The sequence below is a fragment of the Rhinatrema bivittatum genome, chromosome 1 (genome assembly GCF_901001135.1).
Source record: "Rhinatrema bivittatum chromosome 1, aRhiBiv1.1, whole genome shotgun sequence".
NCBI classification, from domain to species: domain Eukaryota; kingdom Metazoa; phylum Chordata; class Amphibia; order Gymnophiona; family Rhinatrematidae; genus Rhinatrema; species Rhinatrema bivittatum.
Window position 1 is genome coordinate 608,810,458 of NC_042615.1, and position 12,452 is coordinate 608,822,909.

Below are 12,452 nucleotides of genomic sequence, written 5' to 3' on the forward strand. Positions count from 1 at the left end.
GTAAACCTTGAGGCAGAGAAGGCATTAGTTTCCCCGTCAGATCTTTGTTACGTGCTACAGGCCCCTACAAAAGACCTTCCCCCCCATCTTTGCAATATCATGTTTTATTAGAGCCTATGCGGTGGGCATGGACACAGCTGACACAGAAATTGGGCATCCCGAGGCTCTGCTTGTACCTTTTGCCTTTCCGGGATAACTATGCATTTACTCCTGGGTTGCACACTGCAGCCTTCTGCTTATGGGCAGAACAAGGAACAACACAGATTGGGCACGTTCTAGATGGGGAGGGGATAATTTTGTCATTTCAAGATTTGGTAGATCTTTATGGGCTGCGCTCATCCCACCTTTTTCTTACTTACAGGCCCGACACTATGTTTTCTCTCTATCAAGGAATCTCAAACTCCCAGAGTCTTCAATGCCATAAATAATGTGCTTTTACTGGAGAATCCACAGCCTCCCTCATTATCAAAATACTATAAAAATGTGCGAAGGATTGTTTCCCTGGATCCCAGTTCTGTTTTGATGGCACACTGGAACAGGGAGGGAGTGTTCATCTTGACTCCCTCGGTCCTTCAGCCACCTCGATAAATATGTATTACAGAGAAAGGCAATTTAAATTTTTGTATCGGGCATACATAACCCCTTATACCAGATATTTATATAAACTATCAGACTCAGGTCTATGCGTCAAGTGTCACCGGGCGGTTTCGGAGGAAGGAAACTTCAACAAGCCTCAAAGACCACTGCAGACCTTCATTCCTCCTAGATCGTCACAGGTACTCCACCACAACAGATCGCCTCTACCACCCAGCCGATCATTCCACTGCCCGCGACAAAAGGGCCTTTAATAACAGCGTGCCCCTGACTGCTTAAGACATTACCTCACAGGACCCAACAACCCACCCACCCCTTTCCCCCCCCCTCCCAAGCAACACACACTTCAAAGAACTCTAGACACCCCTGTAACTCACCCAGCATCCAACTCCTCCACATTCTCCAATCCCCTAATCAATCACCCCTCCTCCAGCACCCACAATGGAACCACCAAGGAAGATTCCCGTTCTACCCCACAACAGCCACACAAAAAAAGAAACAATGCCTATCACATATAGACCCCAAAGACTCCTCACAATAGCCACCTTTCCCAACTCTCACACAACAGCCCTCACACTCATAACGCTAATCCTAATCAATGCTCAATCCATTGTAAAAAAAAACTTCCAATCCTCCACGACATTCTCATCGACAACCGCCCAGAAATCTGCTGTGTAATGGAATCCTGGCTAAAAGAATCAGATATAGCCCTAATAAAACAACTACCCAAAGCACTATATGACATCCATTCACTGCCCAGAAAAAAAAAAGAAAGGAGGCAGTCTCCTATTTCTAGCCCTAAAGAAATACAAATTGAGATTCCACAATGTCAGCACACCCCCCCTCTCGAAATCACCCTCTACAAATCAAAGCACCTACAAATCATACTACTATATGCCCCACCTGGTCTCCTAGAATACAACCTGTCACCCCTTATCGAAGCCATAACAAACATCAACATGAACATCCCAGCCATAATTCTAGGAGACTTTAACCTACACGTTGACAAACACCCCCCCCCCCCTCCACCGCATGCCAACTCTTACTTAACACTTTGACAGCCTTCGGCCTCAAGCAAATAGTAAAATCCCCAACCCAAAGATCAGGCCGCATTATAGATCTCATATTCATAAACGACAAAGTTGAGCTCAATGAACCACCCTCAGCCACAGATCTCCCATGGGTGAGACCACAAACTCATAGAAACTAAATTTCAACTAAACCCCATCCATCATGAATGACACAATCAAGTAAAACGCATCAAATTCAACAAACCCTGCCTTAGTGATGAATTAATCGAAGTCCTACCAAACAATTTAATATCCTTAAACAAGACCGACACCAACTCCGCCGTGAACTCCTGGCTCACCATCACCTCAGAAATAGCAGAAAAAAATGTCCATTTATCCAGAAAATATCGCAATGATAGGGAGGATCAACTTGGTGGGGGTGTGGCACTTTATGTCCGGGAGAGTATAGAGTCCAACAGGATAAAGATCATACAAGAGACTAAAAGCTCAGTAAAATCTAGATGGGTAGAAATCCCATGTGTGTTTGGTAAGAGTATAGTAATAGGAGTATACTACCGTCCACCTGGACAAAATGGTCAGATACATGATGAAATGCTAATTGCATCTGCAATTATAATGGGAGATTTCAATTACCCCAATATTGACTGGGTAAATGTAACATCAGGACTTGCTAGAGACAAAGTTCCTGGATGTAAAAAATGACTGCTTCATGGAGCAATTGGTTCAGGAACCAAAAGAGGGAGCTATTTTAGATTTAATTCTTAGTGGAAAGCAGAATTTGGTGAGAAGGTAACGGTGGTGGGACCACTTGGCAACAGTGATCATAACATGATCAAATTTAAACTAATAACTGGAAGGGGGACACATAAGTAAATCTGCAGCTCTAACACTAAACTTTCAAAAAAGGGAAACTGATAAAATGAGGAAAATGGTTAAAAAAAAACCTGAAAGGTGCAGATGCAAAGGTTAAAAGTGTTCAAGAGGCATGGACATTGTTTAAAAATACAATCCTAGAGGTGCAGTCCATATGTATTCCATGCATTAAAAAAGGTGGAAGGAAGGCAAAACGATTACAGTCATGGTTAAAAGGTGAGGTGAAAGAGGCTATTTTAGCCAAAAAAACATCCTTCAAAAATTGGAAGAAGGATCCATCTGAAGAAAATAGGATAAAACATAAGCATTGTCAAGTTAAGTATAAAACATTGATAAGACAGGTGAACAGAGAATTTGAAATGAAGTTGGCCATAGAGGCAAAAACTCATAATAAAAACGTTTTTAAATATATCCGAAGCAAGAAACCTGTGAGGGAGTCGGTTGGACCATTAGATGACCGAGGGTTAAAGGGGCTCTTAGGGAAGATAAGGCTATTGCAGAAAGACTAAATGAATTCTTTGCTTCCGTGTTTACTAATGAGGATGTTGGGGAGATACCAGTTCTGGAGATGGTTTTCATGGGTGATGAGTCAGACAAACTGAATGAAATCACTGTGAACCTGGAAGACGTAGTAGGCCAGATTGACAAACTAAAGAGTAGCAAATCACCTGGACTGGATGGTATGCATCCTAGGTAACTGAAGGAACTAAAAAATGAAATTTCTGATCTATTAGTTAAAATTTGTAACCTAACATTAAAATCATCCATTGTACCTGAAGACTGGAGGGTAGCCAATGTAACCCCAATATTTAAAAAAGGCTCCAGGGGTGATCTGGGTAACTATAGACCAGTGAGCCTGACTTCAGATCCGGGAAAAATAGTGGAAACTATTCTCAAGATCAAAATCGTAGAGCATATAGAAAGACATGGTTTAATGGAACACAGTCAACATGGATTTACCCAAGGGAAGTCTTGCCTAACAAACCTGCTTCATTTTTTTGAAGGGGTTAATAAACATGTAGATAAAGGTGAACCGGTAGATGTAGTGTTTTTGGATTGTCAGAAGGCGTTTGACAAAGTCCCTCATGAGAGGCTTCTAAGAAAACTAAAAAGTCATGGAATAGGAGGTGATGTCCTTTCGTGGATTACAAACTGCTTAAAAGACAGGAAACAGAGGGTAGGATTAAATGGTCAATTTTCTCAGTGGAAAAGGATAAACAGTGGAGTGCCTCAGGGATCTGTACTTGGACCAGTGCTTTTCAATATATATATATATATATATATATATATATATATATATATGATCTGGAAAGGAATACGATGAGTGAGGTTATCAAATTTGTGGATGATACAAAATTATTCAGAGTAGTTAAATCACATGCGGATTGTGATACATTACAGGAGGACCTTGCAAGACTGGAAGATTGGGCATCCAAATGGCAGATGAAATGTAATGTGGACAAGTGCAAGGTGTTGCATATAGGGAAAAATAACCCTTGCTATAGTTACACGATGTTAGGTTCCATATTCGGAACTACCACCCAGGAAAAAGATCTAGGCATCATAGTGGATAATACTTTAAAATCGTCGGGTCAGTGTGCTGAATCATTCAAAAAAACTAACAGAATGTTAGGAATTATTAGGAAGGGAATGGTTAATAAAACAGAAAATGTCATAATGCCTCTATATCGCTCCATAGTGAGACCGCACCTTGAATACTGTGTACAATTCTGGTCGCCACATCTCAAAAAAGATATAGTTGCGATGGAGAAGGTACAAAGAAGGGCAACCAAAATGATAAAGGGGATGGAAAAGCTCCCCAATGAGGAAAGGCTGAAAATGTTAGGGCTGTTCAGCTTGGAGAAGAGATAGCTGAGGGGGGATATGATAGAGGTCTTTAAGATCATGAGAGGTCTTGAACGAGTAGATGTGAATCGGTTATTTACACTTTCGAATAATAGAAGGACTAGAGGGCATTCCATGAAGTTAGCAAGTAGCACATTTAAGACTAAGCGGAGAAAATTCTTTTTCACTCAATGCACAATAAAGTTCTGGAATTTGATGCCAGAGGATGTGGTTAGTGCAGTTAGTGTAGCTGGGTTCAAAAAAGGTTTGGATAAGTTCTTGGAGGAGAAGTCCATTAATGTAGAGATTACTTACCTGATAATCTCGTTTTCCTTAGTGTATGCAGATGGACTCAGAACAAATGGGTATAGTGTGCTCGTGCTAGCAGTTGGAGATGGATCTGACGTCAGCACGAGTACATATACCCCCACAGGAAGTGCAGCAACTCAGTAATCTTCCTTGCAAAAGCTTTATGGATATAGGTATGACTGACCGATCGATTAAATGAACATGATTACCCTGACCGATTGATAGTAGCTGGAGACCGCCAGTGTTCTCAACCGGAAGGTGTCGACACCCGGCAGGGTGGATGCCCTATATAAGAAAACATGGCTTACCGTGAGTCGGAGAATCCCCATATATACCGGCAGCTGGGCGGGATGCTGAGTCCATCTGCATACACTAAGGAAAACGAGATTATCAGGTAAGTAATCTCTACATTTCCTAGTGTGTAGCAGATGGACTCAGAACAAATGGGATGTACAAAAGCTACTCCCGGACTGGGTGGGAGGCTGCCTGAGGTCAGTTTAGGATTGCCCTCGCAAATGCTGTGTCCTCCCTAGCCTGGACGTCCAGATGGTAGAATCTGGAGAAGGTATGGAGGGAGGACCACGTTGCCGCCTTACATATCTCTGCCGGCGACAGCATCCTAGTTTCTGCCCAGGAGGCCACCTGCGCTCTGGTAGAGTGAGCCTTGACCCATAGAGGTGGTGGTTTTCCCGCTTCTACGTAGGCCGCCTTGATAACTTCTTTGATCCAGCGGGTGATGGTTGCCCGTGAGGCCGCTTCCCCTTGCGTCTTCCCGCTGTGAAGGATGAACAGGTGGTCCGTCTTTCGTACTGCTTCCGACATTTCCAGCTATCTGGACAGCAGCCTGCCGATGTCGAGATGGCGCAGTCTTCGACCTTCTTCTGACTTCTTCAAACCTTCCGTGGTTGGCAAGGATATGGTTCGGTTGAGGTGGAAGTGTGAGACTACTTTGGGTAAGAAAGAAGGAACCGTGCGAAGATGGATAGCCCCTGGAGTGATTCTGAGAAACGGATCGCGGCAGGACAGCGCTTGTAGCTTGGAGATGCGGCATGCTGAGCATACGGCCAGCAAGAACACCATCTTCAAGGTTAAAAAACAGAGGGACAGGCCTCGGAGGGGTCTGAAGGCGGGTCCCGCTAGGAAGTCCAAGACCAGGTTGAGGTTCCACAGGGGCACTGGCCACTTCAGTGGCGGGCGAATGTGTTTGACTCCTTTCAGGAAACGTGAAACATCTGGGTGCGTGGCAATGCTATTGCCGGCTCTCCTGGGGCCGAAGCAGGATAGCGCTGCCACCTGAACCTTGATTGAACTGAGGGACAGACCCTTCTGAAGTCCATCTTGCAGGAAATCCAGAATGATGGGGATTTTAGCGGCATGCGGATTGGTGCTGCGAGTTTCACACCAGTCTTCAAATACTCTCCAGATCCTTATATAAGTTAGTGATGTGGAGAACTTGCGTGCTCGGAGGAGTGTGTCTATTACCGGCCCCAAGTATCCCCTTTTCTTCAGTCTAGCCCTCACAATGGCCAGACCGTAAGAGAGAATTGAGCTGGATTCTCGTGGAGTATGCGACCTTGTCGCAGCAGGTCCCTGTGAGGGGGCAGGGGTAGAGGATCCCCCGCCAGTAGTCTTCGCATGTCTACGTACCAGGGTCTTCTTGGCCAGTCCGGGACCACTAGAAGAACTAGGCCTCTGTGCTGCTGAATCTTGTGTATAATGGCGCCCAGCAGGGGCCATGGAGGAAAAGCATATAGCAGGATCCCCTGAGGCCAGGGTTGTACCAGACCGTCGATCCCGTGGGAGAGAGGATCTCGTCTGCGACTGAAGTATCTGGGTACTTGAGCATTGGACCCGTCCGCTAGTAGGTCCATGCCCGGAGTTCCCCACTGATCCACAATCATCTGGAAAGCTGTGGGCGACAGCTGCCATTCCCCCGGGTTTAGGCTTTCTCTGCTGAGGAAGTCTGCCGTGGCGTTGTCCTTCCCGGCAATGTGGACGGCAGAGATGTCCTGGAGATTTGCATCCGCCCAAGCCATCAGGGGGGCTATTTCTAAGGATACCTGTCGGCTTCTGGTTCCGCCCTGTCGGTTGATGTATGCCACCCTGGTGGCGTTGTCCGACATCACTCTGACTGCTCTGTTGCGAAGTCTGTGGGCAAATCGCAGGCATGCCAACCTGACTGCCCGTGGCTCTAGTCGGTTGATGTTCCACCCCGACTCTTCTCTGTTCCACCGCCCCTGGGCGGTTAGTCTTCGCAGTGTGCTCCCCAGCCGCTCAGGCTGGCATCTGTAGTGAGCAGGGTCCAGGTTGGGGAGGACATCCTTGACCCCCGGCTCATGTGGCCGGGCTGCAGCTACCACCGTAACTGATATCGAACTCTGGCTGGTAGAGGTAGATGCACGGTGTAGTTCTGTAATCGTGGGCGCCACCGAGATAGGAGGGCGCGCTGTAACGGTCTCATATGAGCCCGTGCCCATGGTATCACTTCCAGAGTGGAGGCCATTAGGCCGAGGACCTGTAGGTAATCCCAGGCTGTGGGCCGAGTGGTGCTGAGCAGATTCTGCAAGCGATCCCGGAGTCTTGATTTCCTCTTGGAGGTCAGGCTGATCTTGTCTTCCAGGGTGTTGAATCGGACACCCAGGTATTCCAGCGACTGCGAAGGCTGTAGGGAACTCTTGTTTATGTTGACTACCCATCCTAGGCTTTCCAGAAGAGATATAACTCCGTTGGTTGCCCGGTGGCTCTCCTCCGGTGACTTTGCCCTGATCAGCCAATCGTCTAGGTAGGGATGGACGAGAATGCCTTCCTTCCTGAGTGACGCCGCCACCACTACTATTACATTGGTAAAGGTCTGTGGCGCGATGGCTAACCCGAAGGGTAGAGCCCGGAACTGAAAGTGCTGATCCAGGACTTTGAAGCATAAGTAACGCTGGTGATCCTGATGAATTGGGATATGCAAATAGGCCTCAGAGATCCAGGGATGTGAGATACTCCCCTGGCTGTATTGCACTTCGGACTGACCGCAGAGTTTCCATGCGAAATCCTGGGACCCTTAAGTGCTGGTTGACTGACTTGAGGTCCAGGATGGGTCTGAAGGTGCCCCCCTTCTTGGGGACAATGAAATAAATGGAGTAATTCCCAGAATTTATGTCCCATGCAGGCACTGGGATTATGGCTTTTAGGGACAGGAGTCTCTCCAAGGTAGCTGCCAGCGCCGCCCTCTTCAGGGGCGGACAAGGCGATTCTACAAACTTGTCCGGAGGGAGATGAAGGAAGTCCAGGTAATACCCTTCCCGGACAATGGCGAGAACCCACTGGTCCGAAGTAATCTCGACCCACCTGCGGTAAAATAGGGTTAGCCTGTCCCCTATGGCTTCTTCCCCCAGATGGGTCGGCTGATTCTCATTGTGGGGTGCGGCCGGGGCCCGACCCCGATCCGGTTCCCCTCTTGTTGTGCCTGGTCCGAAAGGACTGGTTCCTGGTCTGAGAACGAGGTGCTTGGTAGCGAGCCCTATAAGGATTGAAGCGTTGAGAGCTTCTACCTCTGGATGGTCTAGGAAAAGGGCGCTGGGTCCTCCTTGACTTGTCTTCTGGTAGACGGGGTAATGGAGATGCGCCCCACTTATTAGCCAGTTTCTCGAGGTCGCTGCCGAACAGGAGGGATCCTTTAAAGGGCATTCTTGTAAGGCGAGTCTTGGAGGAGTCATCGGCCGACCAATTTCGTAGCCAGAGGTTTCTTCTGGCTGCCACTGAGGATGACACTCCCTTGGCTGCCGTACGAACTAGGTCGGAGGCAGCGTCAGTGAGGAACGAGAGGGCTGCTTCCATTTCTTCTCCCGGGGTGTTCTTCCTGGCTTGTGATAAGCAGGAGCACGTCACCACGGTGCAGCAGGTCGCAATTCGTAGGGACATGGCTGCCACCTCAAAGGCTTGTTTCAGAATGGCGTCCATGCACCGGTCATGTGCATCCTTGAGGGCCGCCCCTCCCTCCACCGGAATGGTGGTGTGCTTCACAATTGCGCTATGGCGTCTACCATCGGGCACGCCAGCAGCTCCTTGGTTGCCGGGTCTAGGGGGTACATGCTAGACAAAGCCCGACCCCCTTTGAATGAAGCCTCCGGCGCATTCCACTCCAGATCGATTAACTGCTGTGCTGCTTGTAGAAGGGGAAAATGGGGAGCCGTTTGACGCAGGCCCTCTATCAGGGGGTTCATTCTAGGTTCCTCTAGGGTGCCCTGGCCCGGGATAGCCAGCTTCGACAGGCATTGAGAGACCAGGTCTGGAAGATCCTCTTTAGGAAAGAAGCATCTCATGGTTCGATATGGTTCTTATCCCCAAGGGGAGTTCTCCCTCCTCGGGGGGTTCGCCATCCTCCTCAGAGTAATCAGAGTCCCCATAAGTGGGGCTTCCGGGTGGCGGGTGGCCATGCGTAGGTCTTGAGGGTCCCGGGGCAGGGTCATCCGGTACGTATGGGTCCGGTCGGGGATCAGACTGCATCTTGACGAAGGCATGAATCCCCTTGAATAATTCCACCCAGGAGAGAGAAGCAGGTTCTAGCCGTAGGGGCACCAGGTCTGTGGGGTTCCCTGGCTGCTCGCCGCGGCCTGCTAGGTTCAGGGTGTTCCCTGAGGAACTGGCAGTCAAACTGGGCTGAGACCGGCCCTGGCCTGGAACTCCCAGGGCCTCCTCACATTGGGCATATAGGGAGTCTGCTTCCTCGCTTTGTGTGGCTCTGAGGTGGCATGCTGAGCAGAGGCCTAGAGCTCTTATGCCTGATTCTGGAGGTGCCGGCTCTGTGGACGCGTGGGCTCTCGTACGCTCCATAGCGTCTGATCTCCTATCAATGAGCACCTATGGATGTGCGCCTATCAATGAATGTGCGCCTATGACTGTGCGCCTATCAATGTGCGCCTAAGAAACGTGCTTATCAGTGTGCACTTAGGAACGTGCGCCTATCAGTATGCGCTTACACTGCGCGTAGCAACGTGCGCCTATCATGCGCGCCCGTCGCCCTGCTTAGCTCGAGGAGGCGAACCAGGGCAGATGGCGACTGCGAGCAGGCAGGCAAAATGGCGACCTCCTTGGCGGGCTGCCACGTAGGCAGACCCTGCTAATCCTCGCTCCACGGAGACCAATAAAGCAAGATGTACGCCTTACCTGATCTTCGGCGCTTCCCGGCTGCGACCCGAGCGGTCTCCGGCTGCGGGAGGAGAGGGCGATTACCGTCACCGCCACACTCAAGGAAGTGCACCCGCTGCCTCTAAGCCGCACCCGAACTCGTCTCGCTTAGGGGCTAAGTCCTCACCGGGACCAAAGCTGCCTCTATGCCGCGCCCGAGCCCTTCTCACTCAGGGGCTAGGTCCCTGCCGCGATTCGGCCGCCGGACCGAGGCACTTACCTCCGAGGGACCACGGAAATCACCTCGGGAAACTCAACTGGGAGAGGGACCCGAGGGTATCACCGCAGGAGTGGGGGGCTCATCTTCAGGTAGAAGTTCTGCTAAGAATTTAGTCGTTATAATTTGGAAAAACGCTCAGCGAGCGTAAGGTAGCTCCAAACTGCTTTGGAGACGGAAATTACTGAGTTGCTGCCCTTCCTGCGGGGGTATATGTACCCGTGCTGACGTCAGATCCATCTCCAACTGCTAGCACGAGCACACTATACCCATTTGTTCTGAGTCCATCTGCTACACGCTAGGAAACTGCTATTAATCAAGTTTATTTGGGGAATAGCCACTGCTATTAATTGCATCAGTAGCATGGGATCTTCTTAGTGTTTGGGTAATTGCCAGAATCTTGTGGCGTGGTTTGGCCTCTGTTGGAAACAGGATGCTAAGCAGCCACCAGTGTAATTGGGAGGAAACCCCTCTCGGCAGGTGGAGCCAAATCGAATAGTTTTGAGACTGTGGATTCCAACGAGACAGCAGGGAGTGCTGAAGATGACACATATGAGCCCTTGCCCACGGTACCACTTTTAGGGTCGCTGCCATTAAGCCAAGGACCTGCAGATAAGACCATACAGTTGGGCACAGCATGTTCAACAACAGACGGAGCTCAGCTAGCAACTAGTATTCCATCTTTTCTCAACTCTGCCATAATTACGACCATTATCTTGGAAAAGGTTCTGGAAGTGGTGGCCAGATCAAAGGGCATCGCCTGAAAATGAAAGTGGTGCCCCAGAATTGCGAACCAGAGGAAGTGTTGATGTTCTAGTCGGATGGAAATGTGGAGATACGCCTCGGACAAATCCAGAGAGGTCAGAAATCCCCTCGACTGCACGGCTATTAATACCAAGCGCAATGTTTCTATGCAAAAGTGCTTCACTTGCAGATGATGGTTGATGCCTTTAAGGTCCAGGATGGGACAAAAGGAGCCCTCCTTTGGCACAACAAAATAAGTGGAATATCTCCCCGTATATTCTTGAGATATGGGCACTGGGACCACAGCCCTCAGACTGAGAAGCCTTGCCAATGTACCCTCCCCTCCACTGCCTAATTCTGTGGGAAGTGGCAGAGAGACTCCATGAACACGTCCAAGAAATACTGCAGCACCTCCAGGATCCACTGATCAGATGTGATTTTGACCCACCTCTGATAAAAGAAAGAGAAATGTCCCCCTTTCTCCTGTTCCCAGGGGTGGGTCAGCAAACCTTCATTGGAAAGCTCAGGAGGTTCCACTACCCAAGCCTGCGCCCCTTCTGGGCTGTCTGGGATGAAAGGACCGAGACCTACCAAAAGGTCAAGTCCTCTAAAAGGTGGTCCTTTATAGTATCAAAAATGCTTGGATCATCTAGCATGACCACGCATATTGTCTCCCCCCCTTTAGAGTTTCAAATCGTGATCCCGTTCTTTCCATGGAAAAAGATTTTATTTTTGTGCATCATTAATTCATTTTAGGTGTTTGAAGATCTGTATCATATGCCCCCTGTCTCTTCTCTCTTGTAGGGTATACATATTAAGCTCCTTCAGTCTCATCTCATATAACTCTGTACATACTCCGTACCATTTTGGTTGCCTTTCTCTGGACTGCTTCCATTCTGCACTTATCTTTTTTGAGATGAGGTCTTCAGAACTGTTATCTAGATGAGACCTCACTAAGGATCTTTACAGTGGCATTATCACTTTTTTCCTGTTGGTTATTACTAATACTCTTTCAATGCAGCCCAGCATCCTTCTTGCTTTAGCTAGCTCCTTGTCACATAGTATCTGATCTGTAGGTGGCAAACAATCACCCAAGGTCTTTCTCCTAAGTTCATGCACATTATTCTTTCGCCCTCCAACCTATACAACTCCTTTGGATTGCCATACCCAAAATACACGACTGTGAACTTCTTGGCATAGAATCCCAACTCTAAACCTTTGACCACTTTTTGAGTTTTTCTAGGATACTTCTCATTCTTTCAATTCCTTCAGGTGTGTCCACTCTGTTGCAGATCTTTGTGTCATCTGCAAAAAGACAAATATTACCTTCTAATTCCTCTGCAATATTGTTCACAAAGACTGGTTGAACAGAACCAATCCTTGAAGAACTCCAATTACTACTCTTCTTTCTTCAAAATAGGTTCCTTTTACCACTACTAGCTGACATATGTTAGTCAGCAAAGTTTTAATCCAATCCACCACTTTGGGACCCACTCCCAGGCTTTTCACTTTATTTATGACCCTCCTATGTGGGGGCCATTATCAAAAGCCTTCCTGAACTATAGGCCCCTTTTTACGGATATCTACCAGGACTTGGAAAGAAGGGAAGGGTCACATTTCTCAAAATGAATCTCTTGACCCATATATGTTATTGCTTTCAA

At 48.3% G+C, this 12,452-nt stretch overlaps 1 protein-coding gene across 1 annotated transcript in view; it reads right to left on the reverse strand.

The window, feature by feature from the left end:
• The window catches only part of HSD17B4 (hydroxysteroid 17-beta dehydrogenase 4), a 424,146-nt gene that overhangs the window by 89,283 nt on the left and 322,411 nt on the right, over positions 1–12,452 (reverse strand). The window lies entirely within an intron of this gene.